Raw genomic sequence first — 20,794 nt, forward strand, 5'->3', positions numbered from 1 at the left:
ACAAAAGTAAATAAATAAATAAATAAAATATGTGAGCTAATAGATTAGAAGTCTTTTTTGTTTATTTCGTACGCATTTACTGGGCAAGTGCCTCAAAGAAATCCCGATAAGCTAAGTGTGTTTATGTATTTGACGAACTCTTCCTCGCAGTCGTAGTCGTGTACAAATGTGCAAGCAAACATACATAAATAAGGCAATGAACACCAGGAAAGTGTCGACGGCTAGATACTATACCTTAATGTTGCTCTGCAATTTATGTGTGAGACTGACGCCATTTAACATTCATACAGAACGTTCGTTTATAAAAGGGAGAATCATTAATCCAGAATATGGGAATAGTAAGAGTTCAGTCAATCGAAGTAATCGGATTTATGCTGGTCAGAATTCATTAAATGGGTAGTATATAAATAAAAGACTATGTTATATATACGTATGTAAGAACCAGTTAATGGCGGTCCAAGTTCAGCATGGTAGAAAATGTATGAATGACCTCGGTGTGAACTAGTAGCGGTGAGAGCAGAAAGTAAGAAGAGAGGAAAATAGGAATTTCTTCTTCTGTAAATGTGGCGATTGTGATGATCATTCTCAGCGGATATTATGCAACATTTTAATATTACGACTGAATGTGGCATAAATGGTGGTCGTACTTAAGATAGTTGCTACCAAGGTATATATATATATAGGAATGTCTAGACAGTCCATTATTCATATATTATTAGTATTTTTTTATTGTATAACCATCTAGGAATTGAAAATTAATCGTATTATTCGTCAACAAAACTTTAGTGAAAGGTGAAAGACCTGCCCGATTGTTATCAAAACATTGGCATATCACTTCATGGGGGAAAAAATAAAATAAAATAAAAAAAACGGAAACAAAAAAATACGCCAACGCAATGGTGATAATGATTGTTGACAAATATATATATATATATATATATTGAATTTGTATGTGGCATGTGTTGTTGAAAATTTGTATGTGGCATGTGTTGTTAAAAACCTACGCTACTTGATCCAGAGGGAAATTTCTGCAATCAAAATATTATATAGTTGATAAATCACGTTTTTATATCTCTTTCTTTCCGTCCCTTTCACTTTCTCTCCTTCTTCCCATATATATATATATATATATATATATATATATATATATATATATATATATATATATATATAACAATTTTTTATCTTAGGATTATTGTATTTACATGACTGTTTTTGGGTTATTACAACTTCACCATTTGCGTCCATCCTAACTCTATTTTAATTTGGAAAATTGCATTTTATTATAAATTCTTTTATATTTGAATTTTAATATTTGTAGGTATGTGTATCTGCAATCGTTTAATAACACAGTTATGTTCTTTTATGCTTACGTATATTTGAGTATACGCAAGTTTAGGTGTGTTCATTATATTATAACCCCCCCCTTTAAGAAACTAAAGTTAAGCCCTTTTAAAAGGATTAAGAAAAAGAGGTCAACTTTTGTGCAAATGCAACATTCAAACATCCGGTTGTCCAATACTCTCACAACCGTTTACTATGTGTACTCGTCAATTTTTGCATGTAGAAGCACATAGTTTTCTTTCAATTATCGTGTTAATTACCGGTGGCGTAGAGGTAAGATGCAAGCCTATGAAGGTAAAGGTAATTCTGTGACTGGGTAATTATTACGTTCTACACCAATGTTACGTTGTATAGTTGTTTATCTTTGTCTAAAAAATAAATAATATTTCCTTAGACATTGGACTTTTGGTCAAGATCAAAGTGTAGTAACTGTTCTTCAGATGTTGCCCTTCCATTTCTTGTTCTCTTTCGGTGGAGGATCAGTCCTTCACTACTGAGACAATTTTTTTTTTATTTTTGTACCTTTTCTCCACGTTAAAAAACGACCCTGGTGTCTAACTCTGTCCGGTGGGGAGCCATTGTAAATAGGTACATATAAATATATATATATATATATATATATATATATATATATATATATATATATATATATATATATATATATGTATATATATATATATGCGTGTGTGTGTGTGTGTTCGTGTGCGTGTATGTGTAAGACATTCTCTATTAAATATATTCATGTATGCGTGGGTCAATTTCACAATCTGCTCTATCTATGTAGATATCATGCACAGAAATATGCTCGTTTAGGAATGTCTAGACAGTCCATTATTCATATATTATTAGTATTTTTTTTATTGTATAACCATCTAGGAATTGAAAACTTTAGTGAAAGGTGAAAGACCTGCCCGATTGTTGTCAAAACATTGGCATATCACTTCATGGGGGAAAAAATAAAATAAAATAAAAAAAAACGGAAACAAAAAAATACGCCAACGCAATGGTGATAATGATTGTTTACAAATTCGCTTTGGTTTCAAACAGTCAAAATAATTCTTTTTTCTTTCATATATTAAAAGATTAAAATGGCTGACTTTATGTAGAAGCTTAAATGCTTTGAAGTTGATGTAATTTCGTAATTTATATATTTTTAATAGGATTTTTAAAGTTATTTTTTATATTCAATTGTCTTTTAGATTTCAATAAGTAATAGTTAATAATAAAAAATAATGCTTAAGCAACAAAGAAACAATACATTTTTACTTTTTTTTTTGGTATTCAGAATTTTCGGCAATTTAATTCCCTCAAGTTTCTCTTTCGTAAAACGTAGTAGCCGTATATTTGTGGTATCTTTTTTTGTGGTTCGTACTATTGGCATTTATCTGGTGTGGGTTCTGTTTGATGGGGTTTGTTTGTAGTAGTAGTCGTAGTAGTAGTAGTAGCAGCAGCAGTAGTAGTAGTAGTAGTAGTAGTAGTAGGTAATCTTCTCGGAAGATAATGATATGCGCCTTGGTGTTTCAGCGGATTTTGTTTGGGCACTATTCAAAAATGGCAATCTCTGCCGCATGGGAAGGTAAAGGATTACGGTGTGTTGGGGTCAGCGTCCTTTTGGCGCAGCTTTCTGCGTCATCTCTTGTTCTCCACCATCCGCAATCTATTGTCCTCTCCTATTCCCACGCCTGGGCGCCTGGCGGTGTACCGTACAGCACACCGCCAGGCGCCCAATTCGATGCCCGTCAGTTTCAGTCGTGCCAGAGTTTGGTTTAAAGCGCTTAAATATACTGAAATATTAGGTGTTTCAAAATTGCGTTGATGGAGTTTTAAAATGTAAACTCTGTGAAATAGTATTTTGAAAGTTTAAATCTAATTATTACGGTATCGTTATACTATAAAATTATTAATTTAATCTTGTTCCTATAATACATACAGTAATTTGGCTATGGTTTATATAACTTTTTAAAGGATTTGAAGAACCGTCTTTTTATTAAAAAATGTGAATATTTTCAGTATTGGTAACATTTCCAAGGGCCAGGAGGTATTTATTATTATTATTATTATTATTATTATTATTATTATTATTATTATTATTATTATTATTATTATTATTGGCTCACTTGAAGCTTTCACACAAGTCAAGAAACGATCTGATTGGAAAACCGTGGTGTTATCTGGAAGCTGAGTGACAACAAGTCTCGCCATACGTCCAGCTCTCTCCTCCTTCAGTAGCATTTGCAAACAAATTTGCATCATCGCAACAGCCACTTAACATTGATTTCTCGCTGGCAGTGGCCATTGGTTTATACTGGAATTAAAGTGGCACTAAGCATTACTTATTATTATTAGTATTATTATTATTATTATTATTATTATTATTATTATTATTATTATTATTATTATTATTTGTACTATTATTATTTTATTACTATTATTATTACTATTATTATTTTTTATTACTATTATTATTTTTTATTACTATCATTATTATTACTATTATTACTGTACTATTATAATTATTATTACTATTATTATTATTACTATTACTATTGCTATTAATATTATTATTGTTGTTGTTGTTGTTGAAATCGTCTAAGACTAAGCATGGAGTCATTTGATTTCTTGAACCAACAAAAAAACGAAAGATGATTATCATAAAGGCATGGGATGCCTATTCACATTAATCTTTAAAAGACATAGATTATAAGTAGGAGGAAAACAATTAGTAAGATCAGAGTACTATGAGCCTGCAGTTAATGGAAAGAAACTACTGTAACGGAAAGCTGTATTGCAATGCAGTATCCATAAAGTGTGTTGACGTTGACCATAAGCCAACGAGATAAACGATCTCCAAGCAAGCAGTGAATAGATCGGACAATTATGAAGAGCAGGTGTCATAATAATACCTCTAGAAAAGGCTGAGACTAGCAAAAACACGTCGGTGATAGAGAGATTGCAGTAAAGAAGAAAGGAGTTGGAGTTTGTATTACAATCCACAGATGTATGAAATAGTTGTAAAAAAGCAAATATATATATAAAAAAATAAATGTTATCAAAGGCAAGAAACGTTACTTTTCTACCTAATTGGATAAGATTTTAGGTATTATATTTAATGTAAAATCTTTATTCAGTTCTGACAAGAAATAATATTGAACACTACCGAAGAACAAGAAAAAAAATGGCTGCGATGTCTTTGCGTTTTCGACGAAGACTTCAAATTAAGACATATCTTAAAATAGTTGGAGAAATACACCCAATAAATGTTACCGTGACATTTAATAGGTGCGGTTCTACCACCATGTTGTTTTATTTTTATTTCATTTTTATTTTTTTGCAGTGGTTATCGATGCTTCAAAGATGTAAAGAGACATCGCGGCCATTTGTTTCGTGTTCTCTTGTAGGGATCAATACAGGGTGACCTTAAAAAACAGGCCCCAACTCTAATTAGGCCTCGTTTCTTAGTGTTTTGTCCGAATGAAATGAAACTTTGGTCATAATTTGGTCATTTTATTCCAAACATCACATCAAATCACTTATTTTTGTTTTCAATAAGTTTATTTTAGAATGCTTTTGTCATTTATTATTTTATTTATTTGTTTTTTTTGTTCACCCTGTATTACTTGTTTTTTTTAACCGAATAATCATTTTACCTCAAACAAAATAACTAAAAGCTTATCTAATTAAGTAAGACACAGTAACTATTTGTTATATATATATTTTTTGACAACTTTTTCGTACCTCTGTGAATTGTAATACAAGCCCAGGATGGGGCGAAATTAAAATTAAATTCTTAAATAGGCTCTAGGTTTATTTTATTCTACCTTGTTCTGTATTTAAGTTAAATACATATTTGATGTATACGACAAAGCAGTGTCTCTATGTAACTTTATTGAAAGGGCTGCTTCCTTCCAAAGTAAAGTGAAATGTATATGATGCATATGTTACGCATTCTGATTTTGTCCAGTCTAAATAATCGTTAACATCTAATTTCGTCGCTGGTAATATATATATATATATATATATATATATATATATATATATATATATATATATATATATATATATATAGTACCAGCGACTATATATATATAATTATTTCCACTGTCAGAAGACATTGCAGTCAACAAAACAAAAGCCAGGAACGTTAACAAACCGGAAGTCCAAGACTCGAGTTTCGCCCTCATTTGGGGTCACCAGTTAGACACATTCGAACAAAGGATTCGAAACCCGAGCCCCTTGCATGCACGTCAAGCATTCTACCAACTGAGCAAATGCGCCGCACGCAAGAAAGTATTATTAACTATCATATATCAAGAAAACTGCTAAGAAATCAGACAGTGGAATTCACTTACCTTCTGGATCCTGAAATTTTCTGGAATGCAACTACCTTCTGAATCTGAAATCTGACAGTGGAATACACTTACATTCTGAATATATACATAAAAAATAATTAGTAAAAACCTCAAGAAAGATCTCAATACTATTGCAAAGTAAATATGTTTTTTTATCTATTTATTACCGTTTTATCTGTTTAGTTACACGTGTTTCGGTTACTAAATCGTATTTACGATCCAGTAACTTCGTCAGACTTTACAGAAATGATTATTAATATTTCGAAAAAATGATATTAGAAGAAAAACGAAAAAGCGAAAGGGGGGGGGGGGGCGGAGATCGACAATAGTAAAATTTTGAGGTTTAAAGAACGTTACACGGTTGTGGGGGGAGTTTAGGAAGTGTAGCTAGGCGTGGATAGAAATATAGGGATATAGGGAGGGGAAATTTTAAGTTTTAAGATTTAATAAATAAGAGAGGTTGGTGGTGATTAGGAGCTGTTCAACCAGACACAGGAATATATGAAAGGGGTAGAGAGAGAAAGGTATATTTATATATATATGTATAGAGAGAGAGAGAGAGACAGAGAGAAGCAAGCAATAAAACACACACACACACACACACACACACACACACATATATATATATATATATATATATATATATATATATATATATATATATATATATATACACTAACTCCGTGTAAAGCCACAATAAAGTTGATCTATAAAATATATATCGTTTTATTTCACACCGAAAAATCAGCTTCTGGTAATAAGTTATTGCCAGGGTTAAGATATTTCTGAGGGCACGTGGTTGGGTCGGATAGTAGGCGGTAAAGAAATGTGACAACCTGACAAACTGGCACTTTCTTTTAGTGACGATTTATTTATATAAACATTATTTTCCTATTGGAATGTCTAATATTTCTTATTGTCTAACATTTGAATCCTTAGACCGATATCCTCTTACATATTTCTGGGTCAAATTATGCATTCCATTAGAAAATGATGGAAAATCCCGCATTTTCACATAAAATTCATTTACATGTTTGCAGACCATCGACTGCTTTCTTCCAGGGATAGCCTGCTTGCATTTAACACATTAAGTACTCTACGTCAGTAGAGATTATATAATATAAACTAAATTCTAACAAGGACCCTACTGAGTGCATATAAACCAAATGGGTAAAACAAAAGCATTTCCAGGGTCGAAGGAAAGGTGAGTGACAAAGCAGGGGCAAAAGCAAATCGCTGTAGATAAGACAGTTGGACGATTTGAAGATATGATGATTGACTTCATGTTTTTTCACCGAAATACAACCAACGTTTTCATATTAAATCTTTTTTGGGAACTAATGCAATGAGACCAGAGAATAATGTAGAATAACCTAAGCTTTATGTTATAGATGACTGTCCTCCTGCGTCACTCATTTAGTAAGTTAGAAAGTTTAAGATGTAATAAGTAACTGCGATAACATTAGTATCTCCATCTCTTTCCTTAATTCATTCTCTCTAAATGTAATCAAACATTAAAGACGTTCAGCAGACGTCTCCTTTTATCTTGTCGGCTTAAAAAAAGGTTGTTCGCATTAGTGAAACAGACAAGACAATCAAAAACATTCATGAAAGTCAGTGAAGAGAATAAAAAGATCCAGTATAAACACCTGCGCACGTATGTATTAAAACCTGTATTTGGTTTTGTAGTAACTAATTAATAATAAAAAAAACTAACGCATCCTGTTGGATTTAACCTTCTAATTAAGTAAATGTACGTATATAACGTTGTCCGATAAACAACACGTTGTAACCTCAGTCGCAAAATAGACAAAGAATAGAAAATAACGTTTACTTGTCTTTTGTTGTAAACCGGCATGTAATTCCTCATTCTCTCGCCACGCGTGTCTTCTTACGGCTTTGACGATTGTTTTCTCGAACGTGCTCTCGAGAGTCATCCCTGTCTCTAATAATGATTGTCTTCTCAAATGTGCTTTTTCCTTTTTATAGTCTTCTGTTTCCTTATCCTGACATCATTTCGCTCACGACTCGGTATTTGTATATAGCCTCCCGCGCTATGTTACAAATATAGTTTAAAATTTAATTTATTTTACGCTATCGTATTTTTAATTACAATAGATATACAATGAATATCAAACAAAATGTCGTATTTCAAAACATGAGATTACACAAAGGGTTCTTATCTTTTTATGCTAACGTTGTAACGATTGAGTCATCAATACAAGCAAAATTTAAATAAACTAATGAAGGTACGTATCGTTTTATTCGTTCTGTCTTTTTCAATTATTCAAATAACCCTGTATTTTATGTGTTATAGGTAAAGCTGATACACCTATATTAGGAATAATGGACTCATCCAGAGACTACGCATATAGTTAGATCCAACATGTTTTGGTATAGCGAATAGTGGCAGTAATGTCCCCTGAGTCATGGCGTATACTTGTGTAACATACTTTTTGTTAATTATGCTATGGCTGTCTTGAGTATTAACGGCTTGCAGCAAAGACACGTTTGAATAAGCAGCAGCAGAATATATGGATAATCGGAGATGCTATGCGCACTATAAAGAAACAACCTAATTAAGTTTATGTTTTGAAGCGATGCGTTTATTTCGCATTTTTGTATATTTATTTAAATGTTTTTTAATTGTAAATGAAAACACTACAGTAGGAATTATGGATTGGGAAACATTATATTAGAAATTAAACCCAATCCAATGAATGTTTAAGCTTTCAAAAGTACGAAGCGATGTTTTTTAATGTATATTAGAACGTCCGAGAAGAATTTGACAGACCCGTTATTTTAATTCAAACAGTAAGACTTTGCCTTGTAGAATATTGATAAAAATATGTTTTGTACTGAATTTCTTTTGTAAAATATGTTTTTTATTCTTTTGTTAACTTTTAACATCACTATATGCAGTCATCTCGCATTATTTGACTAGACTTCGAGGATTACATGATTTTGAAAGAACTACATGTAACACATAGGTTAAGCGAAATAAATTGTTTTTACTATTAAAATAATTAATTAAATTAAATTGCAAAGTTTCTGAAAATATTTGAGTATTTGTTTATTTTATCATCGTTTATGTTTTAATTCTTGTAATAAAAGATTAATTCATGTAATAAAACATTAATTCTTGTTATAAAACATTAATTCTTGTAATAAAACATTAATTCTTGTAATAAAATATGAATTCTTGTAATAAAATATGAATACTTGTAATAAAATATGAATTCTTGTGATAAAACATGAATTCATGTAATAAAACATGACGCGAATTATAAATCTGAATTGATGCTGGTTCTCATGACCCAACAAGGCCAAACAGAGCAAATCCGCCCAGAAGCTTATGATAATCAATTTTTTGACAGCACGAGCTTATTTACGTAACATAACGTATGGCCCAACCGAGATTGAACTAACTACACGAGTTTTTAGTGTAATTCAAATCTTTTCCATGGCTGAATACTTGATGCTTTGTTAGGGTTATCAATGGTATTTTTTATCGTGACGCCATCACTAGATTGGTTGCCTACCACGGCTTAAGAGAGTTTCATCTATCCTCGAGAGAAGGATAGACCGCGCCATTTATTTTACCTCACGGTACATACAGGCCTCGTCTTCCCAAATAGTAACCCAGCTTGAACTGGCAAGGTTCGACGTTGCTTAACTTCGATGATCCGGCGAGAACTGGTGTGTCAACGCGATCGTGCCGTATATCTGATTTACATGCAATGGGTTCCAACAATAAACAAAGTATACTATGTTGAGGTTTTATGGAGTTCAGGAAAGGATTCTCTCGGAAGAGGCCAGCACTTTTCAAATCGGGTCAGTATCATTTCCGCCAGGACAATACACCATTGTGCAACTCCATCCTTGTCGCAAACTATTTGAATAATGTGGGTCTCAGGACATTTCCTTACCCTCCCTATAGTCCGGCCATTGCTCTCTGTGACTCGATTATTCTTTAAGATCGAGGAAAGCGTAAGGGGCTTTCGTTATGAGATAATTGACGAGATGAAAGAGTCATTGACACACTCATACATGCGGACTTTCATGAGGGCCTTCCGGAAGTTGTTGGATCCACACAACAAGTGCATTGCATTCAGAGGTGAGTTCGAAGGGGGCTAGTGTTTCATGTGTGTACTATCAATAACAGTGTCCATCCAGAAAAGTCTGGAAACTTTTTTAAGGTACCTCGTATATTTTTCAAAAGTTAAAATGAATGACATGGGTTTCTATTAGCTAGAATCGAAACCAAAACGCGCTCTAGCTGCATTCCCTACTGTTTGGGTTATAGACAGATAGATAAAACCGACTTAACATTAAACCATTTCAAGCTATAAATTATTTTCGCATGCGCAAAAGTAACAGAAACGTGTCATCAAGTTGAAATGAACAGAATACATTGAATCATGAAGAAAAAGAAAAGCATTGCCAGTGAAATTTGAACGCATGACAAAAATGTATATCATCAGGTGGCTGCTGCTGATATATATAAAGTCTTAGTATTCTGTTTCCCCGTGTTTACCATCTGGCATGGAGCATTTTGCCAGGTTTTGTATGGCTGATATATTTCTGATCATCTACAGATCAGATAACTATGAAGCGCCATTTTGTATCATTAAACATCATCTCAGAAGAGCCTGGTCGTTACTGAGTGACAGCAATATGGCATCTTGAACTGGTGCCGCAAAGCCTTCAACTGATTGAAAGTTTAGAAAAGGCATTGTATTGATATCAGTTTTTTTTTTTTTTTGTTTTCCAATGTCTCCTCTCGTGTAGAAGTAATCATGTTTGTCCCATCTGATACAACTGCATGCAAAGAATCAACAGATTTTGTGTCGGTGATTTCAGGTAAAATCTCTTGTGACATATCAACTGCGTTTCCTGATTGTGGACTAACATAATGAATATACTCAGCTTCATGAAATGACAAAATAACAGTGATCTTCCTTACTACGGTTCTTTACTTCTGTTTCTTAAACATCTTCTTTCACTCTAGTTCCATCAATTTTACCATCGAATTCAATGCAGCTAAGAACTCAGTTTTCCATGAGAATTCTGTGTAAAAAGTCTCCCTGTTTTATACATTTTTACTGCTCCAATTCTACATCCGCCAGGACAGAATTTATAATTCCGTGCGCAGCTCCGTAGAGGAGACAAGGGCGTTCCATTATTTGCCATAGGTTTGGACTTGTCTGTTTTGTGGAAGTTTTCCTTCTTTTTCAATTGAATCAGAAATTCCGTATTCTTTACTTGAAAAATCATCTTCCTGTTCAAAAACCATCAATTGCATACACCTTTTATTAACAAGATGATCCAGCGTAACTTTAGAAAGTTGTCATGTGATGACTTTCAAAGTTCGAATATATATATATATATATATATATATATATATATATATATATATATATATATATTGAATCTTTACCTGTATAAAATGCCACGGCTTCCTGTCTGGTAGCAGAAACAAAACAAGTACATTTAGCATGTCCTCGTTACGAAGTTATTTGGAGTTAAGCTTGGTGTTGCAATTCGTCCTGAAGAGATTGCCGCCTGAGAAGCGTTTGCAAATTATGCAAATTTATTTGGAAGATCACGGTTCTGTTCATGCGCATCACGTGAGTTTTATGTTGCTCATAATCGATCATCAGAACGATCACTTAGAAAAATTGTAAATCGTTTTCGCACTAATTTCATTCGGTAATACTTGCCGTTCTGTGCGCACATAATAATTCATTGTTGCTCAGTGTTGATGCTGCTGCAAATGCGTCAATCCGTACACTAGGCTGAACAATTGATAATCTGTAATCTAATCTTCTTGAAAATTTTGCGTAAAGATCTTAGAGTTGCACGTATAGCAGATTTAACGCGTGCGGGCGTACACACTCATTGGAGAATTGACCGAGAGAAACATTGCCAGTGATTTACAATTTCCTGTCAAAATGTCCCTCTGTGCTGAAGAAGACGTTTAATGAAATGGCTATACCAATAAACAGAATTGCCAAATAATTGAAATGCTACGGCCGAAACAACATTACACCCAGAAAAAGTCACTGTTTCGGCGTTTTATCGAATGGTGGAATCATTGGCTCCAATGTCTTCAAAAGTAATGATGATCAGTACGTAATAGTGATCGGTTAGCAATAACCAACATCGTGTTTCAACTGGAAGGCATTCATGTTGCAGACGTGATTTCAGCAGGACGGAGCCACGTGCCACACAGCGTGCGACATGATTAATTTACTGAGATTAAAATTTAATTAAAAAATATTTCACGAAATAGACCTGTCAACTGGACACCTCGTTTGCGCAATTTAATCCATGTCCCATTAATTATTTTATTTTGGGTTATGTAAAGTTTTATATCTATGCTGTAAAATCACGTGAAAAACAACATTCGACGTATTATTGCTAAAAGACGCCCTAATTTAATGCATAGTGTTTTTTAATAATAAACCATTAGATTATTCCATATACGCACGAAACGCAAAATTATTTTAAAATTGTAAACGCCTAATAGTAATCTTTGGAATAAACTACATATTTATTTAATAAAAATATTTTCTGGGATTTATTTTTTGTTTACAGTTCGGTCATCTTAAAATAAACACTATCTCTCCATATATATATATATATATATATATATATATATATATATATATATATATATATATTTTGTGTACAGAAAGTTGTTAGTTGAGACAGGTCATTGGTACCGTCGGTTTCAAGCCCGATAATAAGGCCCGTTTAAGGTATCCTTATCGAGCTCTCTTCAGCCAATATTCGTCTGAAGAGAGCTCGATAAGGATACCTTAAACGGGCCTTATTATCGGGCTTGAAACCGACGGTACCAATGACCTGTCTCAACTAACAACTTTCTGTACACAAAATATAAGTACGCTCTTAAAATTTGGATTTTCCTTTTAATTGAGCACTCTGCTGGAATTCTTTTTCCAAAAAAACTAATCATATATATATATATATATATATATACTAGCGGCTGCGACGAGTCGGCGTACGCAAAATCGAGTACACTCAACATCGTCTCACTATCAACTCTTACCTTGTGACTCGGAGTATGGGAAATTTTCATATGCACAAAACAAAGTCATTTAAAAAACAAAAATACCTCAAGGATGAGGATAATCTGTAAAAGTTGGATAAAATGGGGTGATCATATTTAGTTAACTATTGCGTGTAATTATATTCATGCAGATATTCTACATGATTTTTATTGGCTTAATATTTGTGTAAAAAGGTTATAGAAAACACAAAGCTCTTTCTATATATATTTATGTATGCGTATATATATTTCTTTAAAATGTTTTGCCTACCAAACTCCTCTGTCAGTTCTTGGTCTACAGGCATGAAACTTAATATATAGGGCATTTCAACCCATGCAAAAATTTATATTTGGGTTTTAATCAGGGAAAATCGGTGAAAAAGTGTGAAAATTTAAGAAATGGAATTTGCCAGGTGATGGTCGAACGACAGCATTACGAATATGCATGCGTAACGTAATAGCTATTTGTTCATGTTTTATTTGTAAGCCTTGGAGCAAATATGTCTTAATAGCTCAGGATATAACGTCAAATGGGAAAAGTAAATCGTAAGCTAAACGTTCAGGTTTCGATTCTGGTTTGTGACGCAAGAGTCATTTGTTTTCTACTTTTTAAATCATTACTATATACTAGTTGGTATATGAAATAATAATAAATACCAAATCTCCAGTAATCAAAATATCATATTCATTTCATGACCGGGAAATTTCTGGATGTTTATATATATATATATATATATATATATATATATATATATATATATATATATATATATAATTTTAGTCATTCAATAAATTTAAAAAAATTATGACGTGAAATATTAAATTTCAAATCAAAAGATTTTTTATTATTTTTTATTTGTGTTGGATAGCACTTAAAGAATATTATTTTGTAAAACTTATGATAACAAGTTTCCATACCAGTTGACAGTTGATTGTAAGATAATTTTGTTCTGAGATATATATATATATATATATATATATATATATATATATATATATATATATATATATATATGAGAGAGAAAGAGACAGAGAGAGATAAATAGAAAGAGAGAGAATGAGAGAGAGAGAATGAAAGAGAAAGAAAGAGAGAGGCCCGACGAATCCTAGCGTGGGTGAAACGCGGATTATTCTGTGTAACTTAATTGCCATATATATTTTTATAACTTACTACCTAGCTTTACCTATGTATTGAGCTCTATTTAAATAAATACTTAATTATACTTTCTTATATTAATTTATGTGATTAAATGAAGTAGTTATATATATATATATATATATATATATATGCAAGAGAAACAAAGAAAGAAAGAGTAATGTGTAGTACCAGTTAGTGATGTATAACGATAAATAGGAACGTTGTACACCTACACACAAAAACAGGTTCAAGGCTCTTAAAATTGATACCGTAAGTTATGATATATAACGTAAAATATTATGGTCAAAGATTCAATACTTGATGGGGAGCGACACTCACAATACAATTACGAATTACTTTGGACTTCTATACGGTGATGTCAGCCGCAACAAGAATATGATCATTCCACTGGTAAATGAGGGGTTCTGTTCGACACACCGTGCAGATTATCTCAATAACACAAAAATCACTGATTATTATATGTCAGTATCTGATATCTATAATTATTATTATGGCAATTCGTTTCTTGTATTTCTTACTTTTTCTCTGTTATTCTTGACAGTTTAAAGCTTCCTTACTTTTATCTCTTAGCAATGTTTGTGTTGATGTTTGTGTACTTTGATTAAAGAGTTTAGTCCACGACGGTTACTTCTTTTTATGCTCTGAACCATCGGATTTGCCTTTTACTCTTCTAATTAACTTTATTCCGTTCCACATCTCACCCCAAGGCCACAATTCACAAACACAAACCTCACACGTAGGTCGCTGAGGTCATATATTTAACAATCACCCTTCCCTAGACACAACATTCTTTCTATTCATAGATGTTTACGAAAACATGTGTAGGCTTAGCGTTTAGATAATTTTCTTTAGCAAATTATGGCTTATAAATTAAATATAGTTTATCATTTTATCTCAAATCGGCTCTTAATTATCTTCATGTGAATTCAAAAGTATGTTTTTACACGTTAGACGAATAACTTTCTGACGCAGTTACACTGGCGTTGTCCGCGTATAAATAAATAAATAAACATAATAGTTTACTATTACCATAATAAATAACACCTTACCTATAAGCCTATCTCCCACGCTCCTTGGCCTAACATTCACAGGTAAAATAGATTGGAATAAATACATTGAGAACATTGACAAGGCTGTTGCAAAAATATGTGATCCCTCTACCATGCTAGAAAATGACTCAAATTAGAGAGTGTCTTTCATCCTTACACGCAACAATTTACCAATCCAAGAAGCATTGTTGCCACATCTGGCCTCGCGAATCTACCACTAGTCTCTTACTCTTAGATAGTATCTAAAATAGATTCCACACCGTCGGATCAATTACAACCTCTGCCGGTCCTGGATATGACTATATCCGATGGTGATCTTCTATATGGTGATCTTCTATATCCGATGGTGAGGGCCCCAGGTTGCAGGCCTTTGGGAGTGTGGAGCCACCCTTTAATTGCCATTGCTCCCAGGTCCACTCTGACCCGGAGTGGTAGCACCTGTTAGGGTCCCAACTATGGGTTAAATAGAATACGACTTAAAAAACAAATATACTATATTAAAAAATCGTTCTTCAAAATCACTGGATTCGGCATTAAATAACCTGAAAAGGGTTGATATGCCGTAAAACAAAACAACCAACCAACCAACCTCTGTCACATAGACGCAATGTTGCATTCATGTGTCTGTTTTGTAAGTACTGATGAACTCGTAGCACTTGTGCCCACTCGACGAAGATATTTCAGACTGACTTGATAAGCGGCACTGCTGAGGTCCACCAAATGCCGCAATGCCTAATAGCGTCTTTCCACGAACTGCTAGACTTTGGAATTCTCACTTAATTTCCTGCTTCCTTGATCGTACTAACCTGCAGAATTTTACATGTAATATTAACAAACATATCGCTGCCTTACTCCCTACAGCGCCCTGTTAGACTTGATCCCAAATAGTATATCCTTACGTTCCAAATGACAATATGCTTCGCTTGGCGTGAAAAACAATAAAATATGTCAAATAAAACATTACTATTTTTTATTTCGTTTTTTCAAGTTTTGTATTAAAAGAGAGAAAATAAAACGCTGTCGTCGTAATATCTTGATATCCTCACAAGAGTAGATTTTACAATAGTTTTGATGAACCTTAAATATAGAATGAATACCAGCGCTGGATTACATGTGAAACATTGTGTTATGTGTTGATATACGTTTGCCATAAATTACATGCCCTTATAAAAAGACGCATGCCATATGTATATAATATACTAGGAAACCGCGAATACTGTATTATGATTTCTTAGTCTTACGTTTTTTTTTAATTTTACAAATAAAATAAAACGTTGCTTTTGGTGTTTAAGGGACAAAAAAAAAAAATCTCCACCATATTAGCGTAAAAAAATAAAATTATTACAAAGTCAATTTATTTATTGCGGACTATTATCCTCATCTTTTCTTAGCTGTTGTTTCACGACGTTTCGGCCAACTATTCCTCTGGCTTTCATCAGGTGGTAACCGCGACGGAATAGGAACTCTGAATCTCCTAGTTGCATCCTCAGCAATTACTGCCTTCCATAGTTGTTGTCGTCTCACTGCGTTTTGGCCAAATAAGCCTCTGGTCGGCTTTGGATAGGATTGAAACCGTTATCTTTAGACAATGCTCACTTGGAACTGTAGAGATTTAACATTTCTCTCCACTGCCTATGACGTAGTGGATAGGGACGTTGGATCTCTATGGTTCTAGGTGAGGATATAGTTATGAGATTCGGAGTTCCTGTCCCGTCGCGGTTATCACCTGACGAAGGCCAGAGGAATAGTTCAGAACCAACAATTAAAAAAAAATGAGGATAATAGTCCGCAATAAATAAAATTAATAAATAGTACGTATCTCAATAAGGAATTGCAATTAAATAATATAAATTACAAAGTCGATACGAGTTGCTTTTAGAATATTCTTGTTAACTCTTTCTCTGGCTGCACTCATATGGCTCTCCAAATTGTAGAGCGATGCTAATCACAGGAAGACAAATAACGATGGATGTTTCCCGTTGCTTTCCGTCTGGATTCGCGGGGTGCATCTTCCCCAGTGAGTTAAACGTCTCCCCAAATATTAGTTTGGTGCAAAAATAATATCGTTTTTGACGCTCAACTTCAAAAGATTATAACTTCTTCCATAATGAACTTTATTAATCCAAATAAGAACCGTTAGAATTGACAATTAGTTTGCCAACGAGAAACAGGTTTATTCATCCCATTAGCATAGAAATGCAGAGTTCTGGATGCAAAGGCTTTTGAAGTATTTTCCGCGCAGGAAGTTGTCGACATGTTTGACAAAAAATGATAATCGGTGCACGAGAAGTCCGGTGAGTATGGTGGGCGAGGCAAAGTCTGGTAGCCTAATTCACTCAGCTTCTGCAGAGTCAGTTGAGCAACGTGTGGGCGACCGTTGTCATGGGGGAGAATTGGTCCTTTCATATTGACCAATCTCAGGCCCATACATTGAAGCTTCTGGTGTATTTCGGCAATTTGTCGGCAGTTATCCACCGTAATTGTTTCGCCCAGGTTCAAGAAGCTGTGATGTATGAGGCTGGCCGCAGACCACCAAATAGTCACTATAACCATTTTTTGGTGCAATTTTAGTTTCAGGGAGTGTTGTGGAGATTCTCTAGCATCCTACCACTGGATCGAACGTCCCCGGTAATCGTAGAGGATCTACTCATCACACATCACAATCCGCTCGAGAAATAGATCGTTTTTGTTGCGCAGAAGAAACGTAGAAGACACCTCAAAACGACGATTTTTTTTTTATTATCGTTCAATTCGTCCAACCTTTTTGAGTTCCCTTTTTTTTATTTAAATAGCGAAGGATTGTTGAGAGGTCGACCGCGAGTTACCCAACAATTATTCGCGTGGTTTTGCGAGGATCGGCTTTAATTAAGGCTTTCAAATGTTCCTTAACAACCGCAGTCGGCTAGCCGCGACCGTCTTTACTTTCGAGGCTCTTGTCACCATTGTGAAATTTCTTGAACCACCATTCTGCCACACGTTCGTTAGTGGTTCCTGGGCCAAACGTATCATTGATATTACGGGCTGTGTCTGCAGCTTTTCGGCCTCGTTTTGGCTGCGGATTTGAATTTTCTCCATGATATTGAAAAGCTTGAAAAAAAAAAAATAAATGAGGAGATTGATAATGGTAACGATTAAAAGGATTCTACAGAGCAAAAAAAATAAATAAATAAATAAGGAGATTGATAATGGTAACGATTAAAAGGATTCTACAGAGCAAAAAAAAACAAAACAAAAAAAAACAAAAAAAACGCGCTTCAAAATAATATATAACATAGCTATATATATATATATATATATATATATATATATATATATATATATATATATATATATATATATATATATATATATATATCAATGAATTAATTCAGAAATCATATATAAAATAACATATGTAAGAAAACGATATTGTTTTGCACCAACCCAATACCAACCTGGGAATTTCTACAACTCGGCGAGGTACAAACAGCACCTAGCCTTCCCAAATGGTCACCAATCAGGTACTAGCCAGACTTATTGTTGCTCTACCGGTTTTCTAGCGAGAATCAGTGTGTCAATGTGATTGTGTCTCTGTAAGTTGTTTAATAAATCGGTTTAATGTTATTTTACGTTCACTATTCGTCAGACGTAACAATGCAGAAATGGGAATACAATGTGGACAAGCATATTACTGCTCAAGTCCCCTTTTAGGATACCCCTATAAATGTACTTCTAATCTCAACTCCCTACGTCTTAGTGGCAATATACCTTGTGTGGGGTGAATGGAAGTACTAAAGAAATACCACAATTTGATCATCAGTAAAATTCTACTCGAGAAAACGAACGTTTGGTCTTGGCATATGACCTTGTTTTCAGTTGTATGCACGAACAGAGAAAATACACCTGTCTGTCTCGACGATGGAGTAGCTATGGTGAGGTGGGGCTACATAACCTGGGGACGTGATATAGGAGGATCCCCCTTCTCCACGAAGCTAGAAGTGTTTATACAGGAATTGTCGGTGATGACAATATAGAGTTAGGCCGTTTTAGGGAGGCCATCTCCAGATTTTTTTATGGGGATTTACTTCCTTAGAATGCCTGATATAATTCGTCCATACATACGCGGCCTCCATTTACTTATCTGTTTGCTTCGGTTATTTCTTTTTTATCGTTGCCATTTTCTTCGCTAAATGATTATTATCTTCCTCTACCTATAAGTGACCTTGTCTACGTGTGTGCGGAACAGTCTCTACCAAACTACTCTCTCAACTTTTTGTTTTGAAAACTTGAAACTGGATATATAGTGGATTTGGAGCTGTGGGAAAAAAAACTGATTTAGTTTTTAGCCGGTAAAAGTGGCTGCTAAGGGTTCAAAATTGAAAAACTAAAAGGAACTTGGCAGGCGTAAGTCTACTTAAAGGACTCTTCTACACATTTATATGCATTTCTGCATTAAACTACATTAATTTTTAAAGTTTTGATATGCATCTATCATGAGCTTATAGTGTAGTTGATACTGCTGGGAAACTAAATGTTTTGGTTTCAATCCTAGCTGATGATTTTTTTTTACCTTTAAAAATAAGTATTGATATAATATATTGGGTACACTATAATAGCCAATAGAAAACTGAGTGTACATAAAAATTACGAAATGTGCATAAATGTAAATATATTCATTAGTATTTTAAGACCGGACAACGCCAGATGGAATAGTAGCTATTCATAAATTCGAATTTTGGAAGTTAAATTTAATTATTACGATATCGTTTGACCATTAGTTGATTAATCGAAACAAATGATTATTAAACTGTAATTAATTCTGTTAAGTTAATGTTTTAATCTTTATTTATAAAATCATCAAATGTGAAGATCTTCCAAAATTTTCAATATATTTATATCCGAAAAGTTGCAACGCATTTTAAAGTAAGCTTGAACGCGTTTCTATTTGACAGTTTAATGGCTTCGAAATATTCCTTTCGGATTTCTGAATCTCGTAAAAGACTGCAATCATTTACAAATGTTAACAAAATAAAATATACTTTATTTTATTTTCTTGACAAACTGACATTGATTCGGAGGAATTTAATGGCGAGATTAAACTATGTATTGACGATATTTTTCAAATCTCGAAGAGACACAAAATAAGTTATGTTTTTTTTCAATTATGAATTAAAGATTGAAATTGCTAACATATTTGCGCTGAACTGCATGCTGTTTTTTTTTTTTTTAGTAATCTATATAATAATACGATAGCATGTGAGTTTCGATTATAACTGATGGCACTTCATCTATTTTTTTATATAAATAATTTTATCAAGAATTCTTCATAAATTTTTGTTTCGGTTTCGATTATGGCTGAAGAGACTCAAGTTATATATATGCACCCAAGTCATATGGATATATTTTTTTTATTTGTTAAATCGCAACTTTATAACATACGAAATCTGCAAGAATTAAAATATCATATTTAAGCATACTTTACGACCGGGCTTTACCGGGTGTTCGTGCCAGCTTAGATAAATAATTGTACAGTTTTAACAAAAAAAGCTACAATAATGTCAGAGCGTCTCCATTTACACTGAACATCTACAGAATGCCAACATCAATATATTACATATGAATGAGTCCCCTGTGGAATTTCCACAGGTCCCGCTAGTTTAATTATTATTAAAATAGAATTTGTAAAAAATGATTCCATAACTTTATGCTATCACATCTTGGTGCCAATAAAAGATCGCGAGGCGGAACTGATCTAATCCTTTTGATATGCCACGGTACCTGTTTATATCTGTAGTACTCTCCCATTTGAGAACTTAATCTGAATGTCAACCTGCATGTG

At 33.5% G+C, this 20,794-nt stretch overlaps 1 protein-coding gene and 1 pseudogene across 1 annotated transcript in view; one reads left to right on the forward strand and one right to left on the reverse strand.

Annotated features, from left to right (window-relative positions):
* The window catches only part of LOC145241429 (galanin receptor 2a-like), a 921,585-nt gene that overhangs the window by 518,400 nt on the left and 382,391 nt on the right, over positions 1 to 20,794 (forward strand). The window lies entirely within an intron of this gene.
* On the reverse strand, positions 17,113 to 17,529 carry LOC145241593 (histone-lysine N-methyltransferase SETMAR pseudogene; annotated as a pseudogene).

Source organism: Euprymna scolopes, chromosome 20 (assembly GCF_053919585.1).
Source record: "Euprymna scolopes isolate OS-2025 chromosome 20, ASM5391958v1, whole genome shotgun sequence".
In the NCBI taxonomy this organism is placed as follows: domain Eukaryota; kingdom Metazoa; phylum Mollusca; class Cephalopoda; order Sepiida; family Sepiolidae; genus Euprymna; species Euprymna scolopes.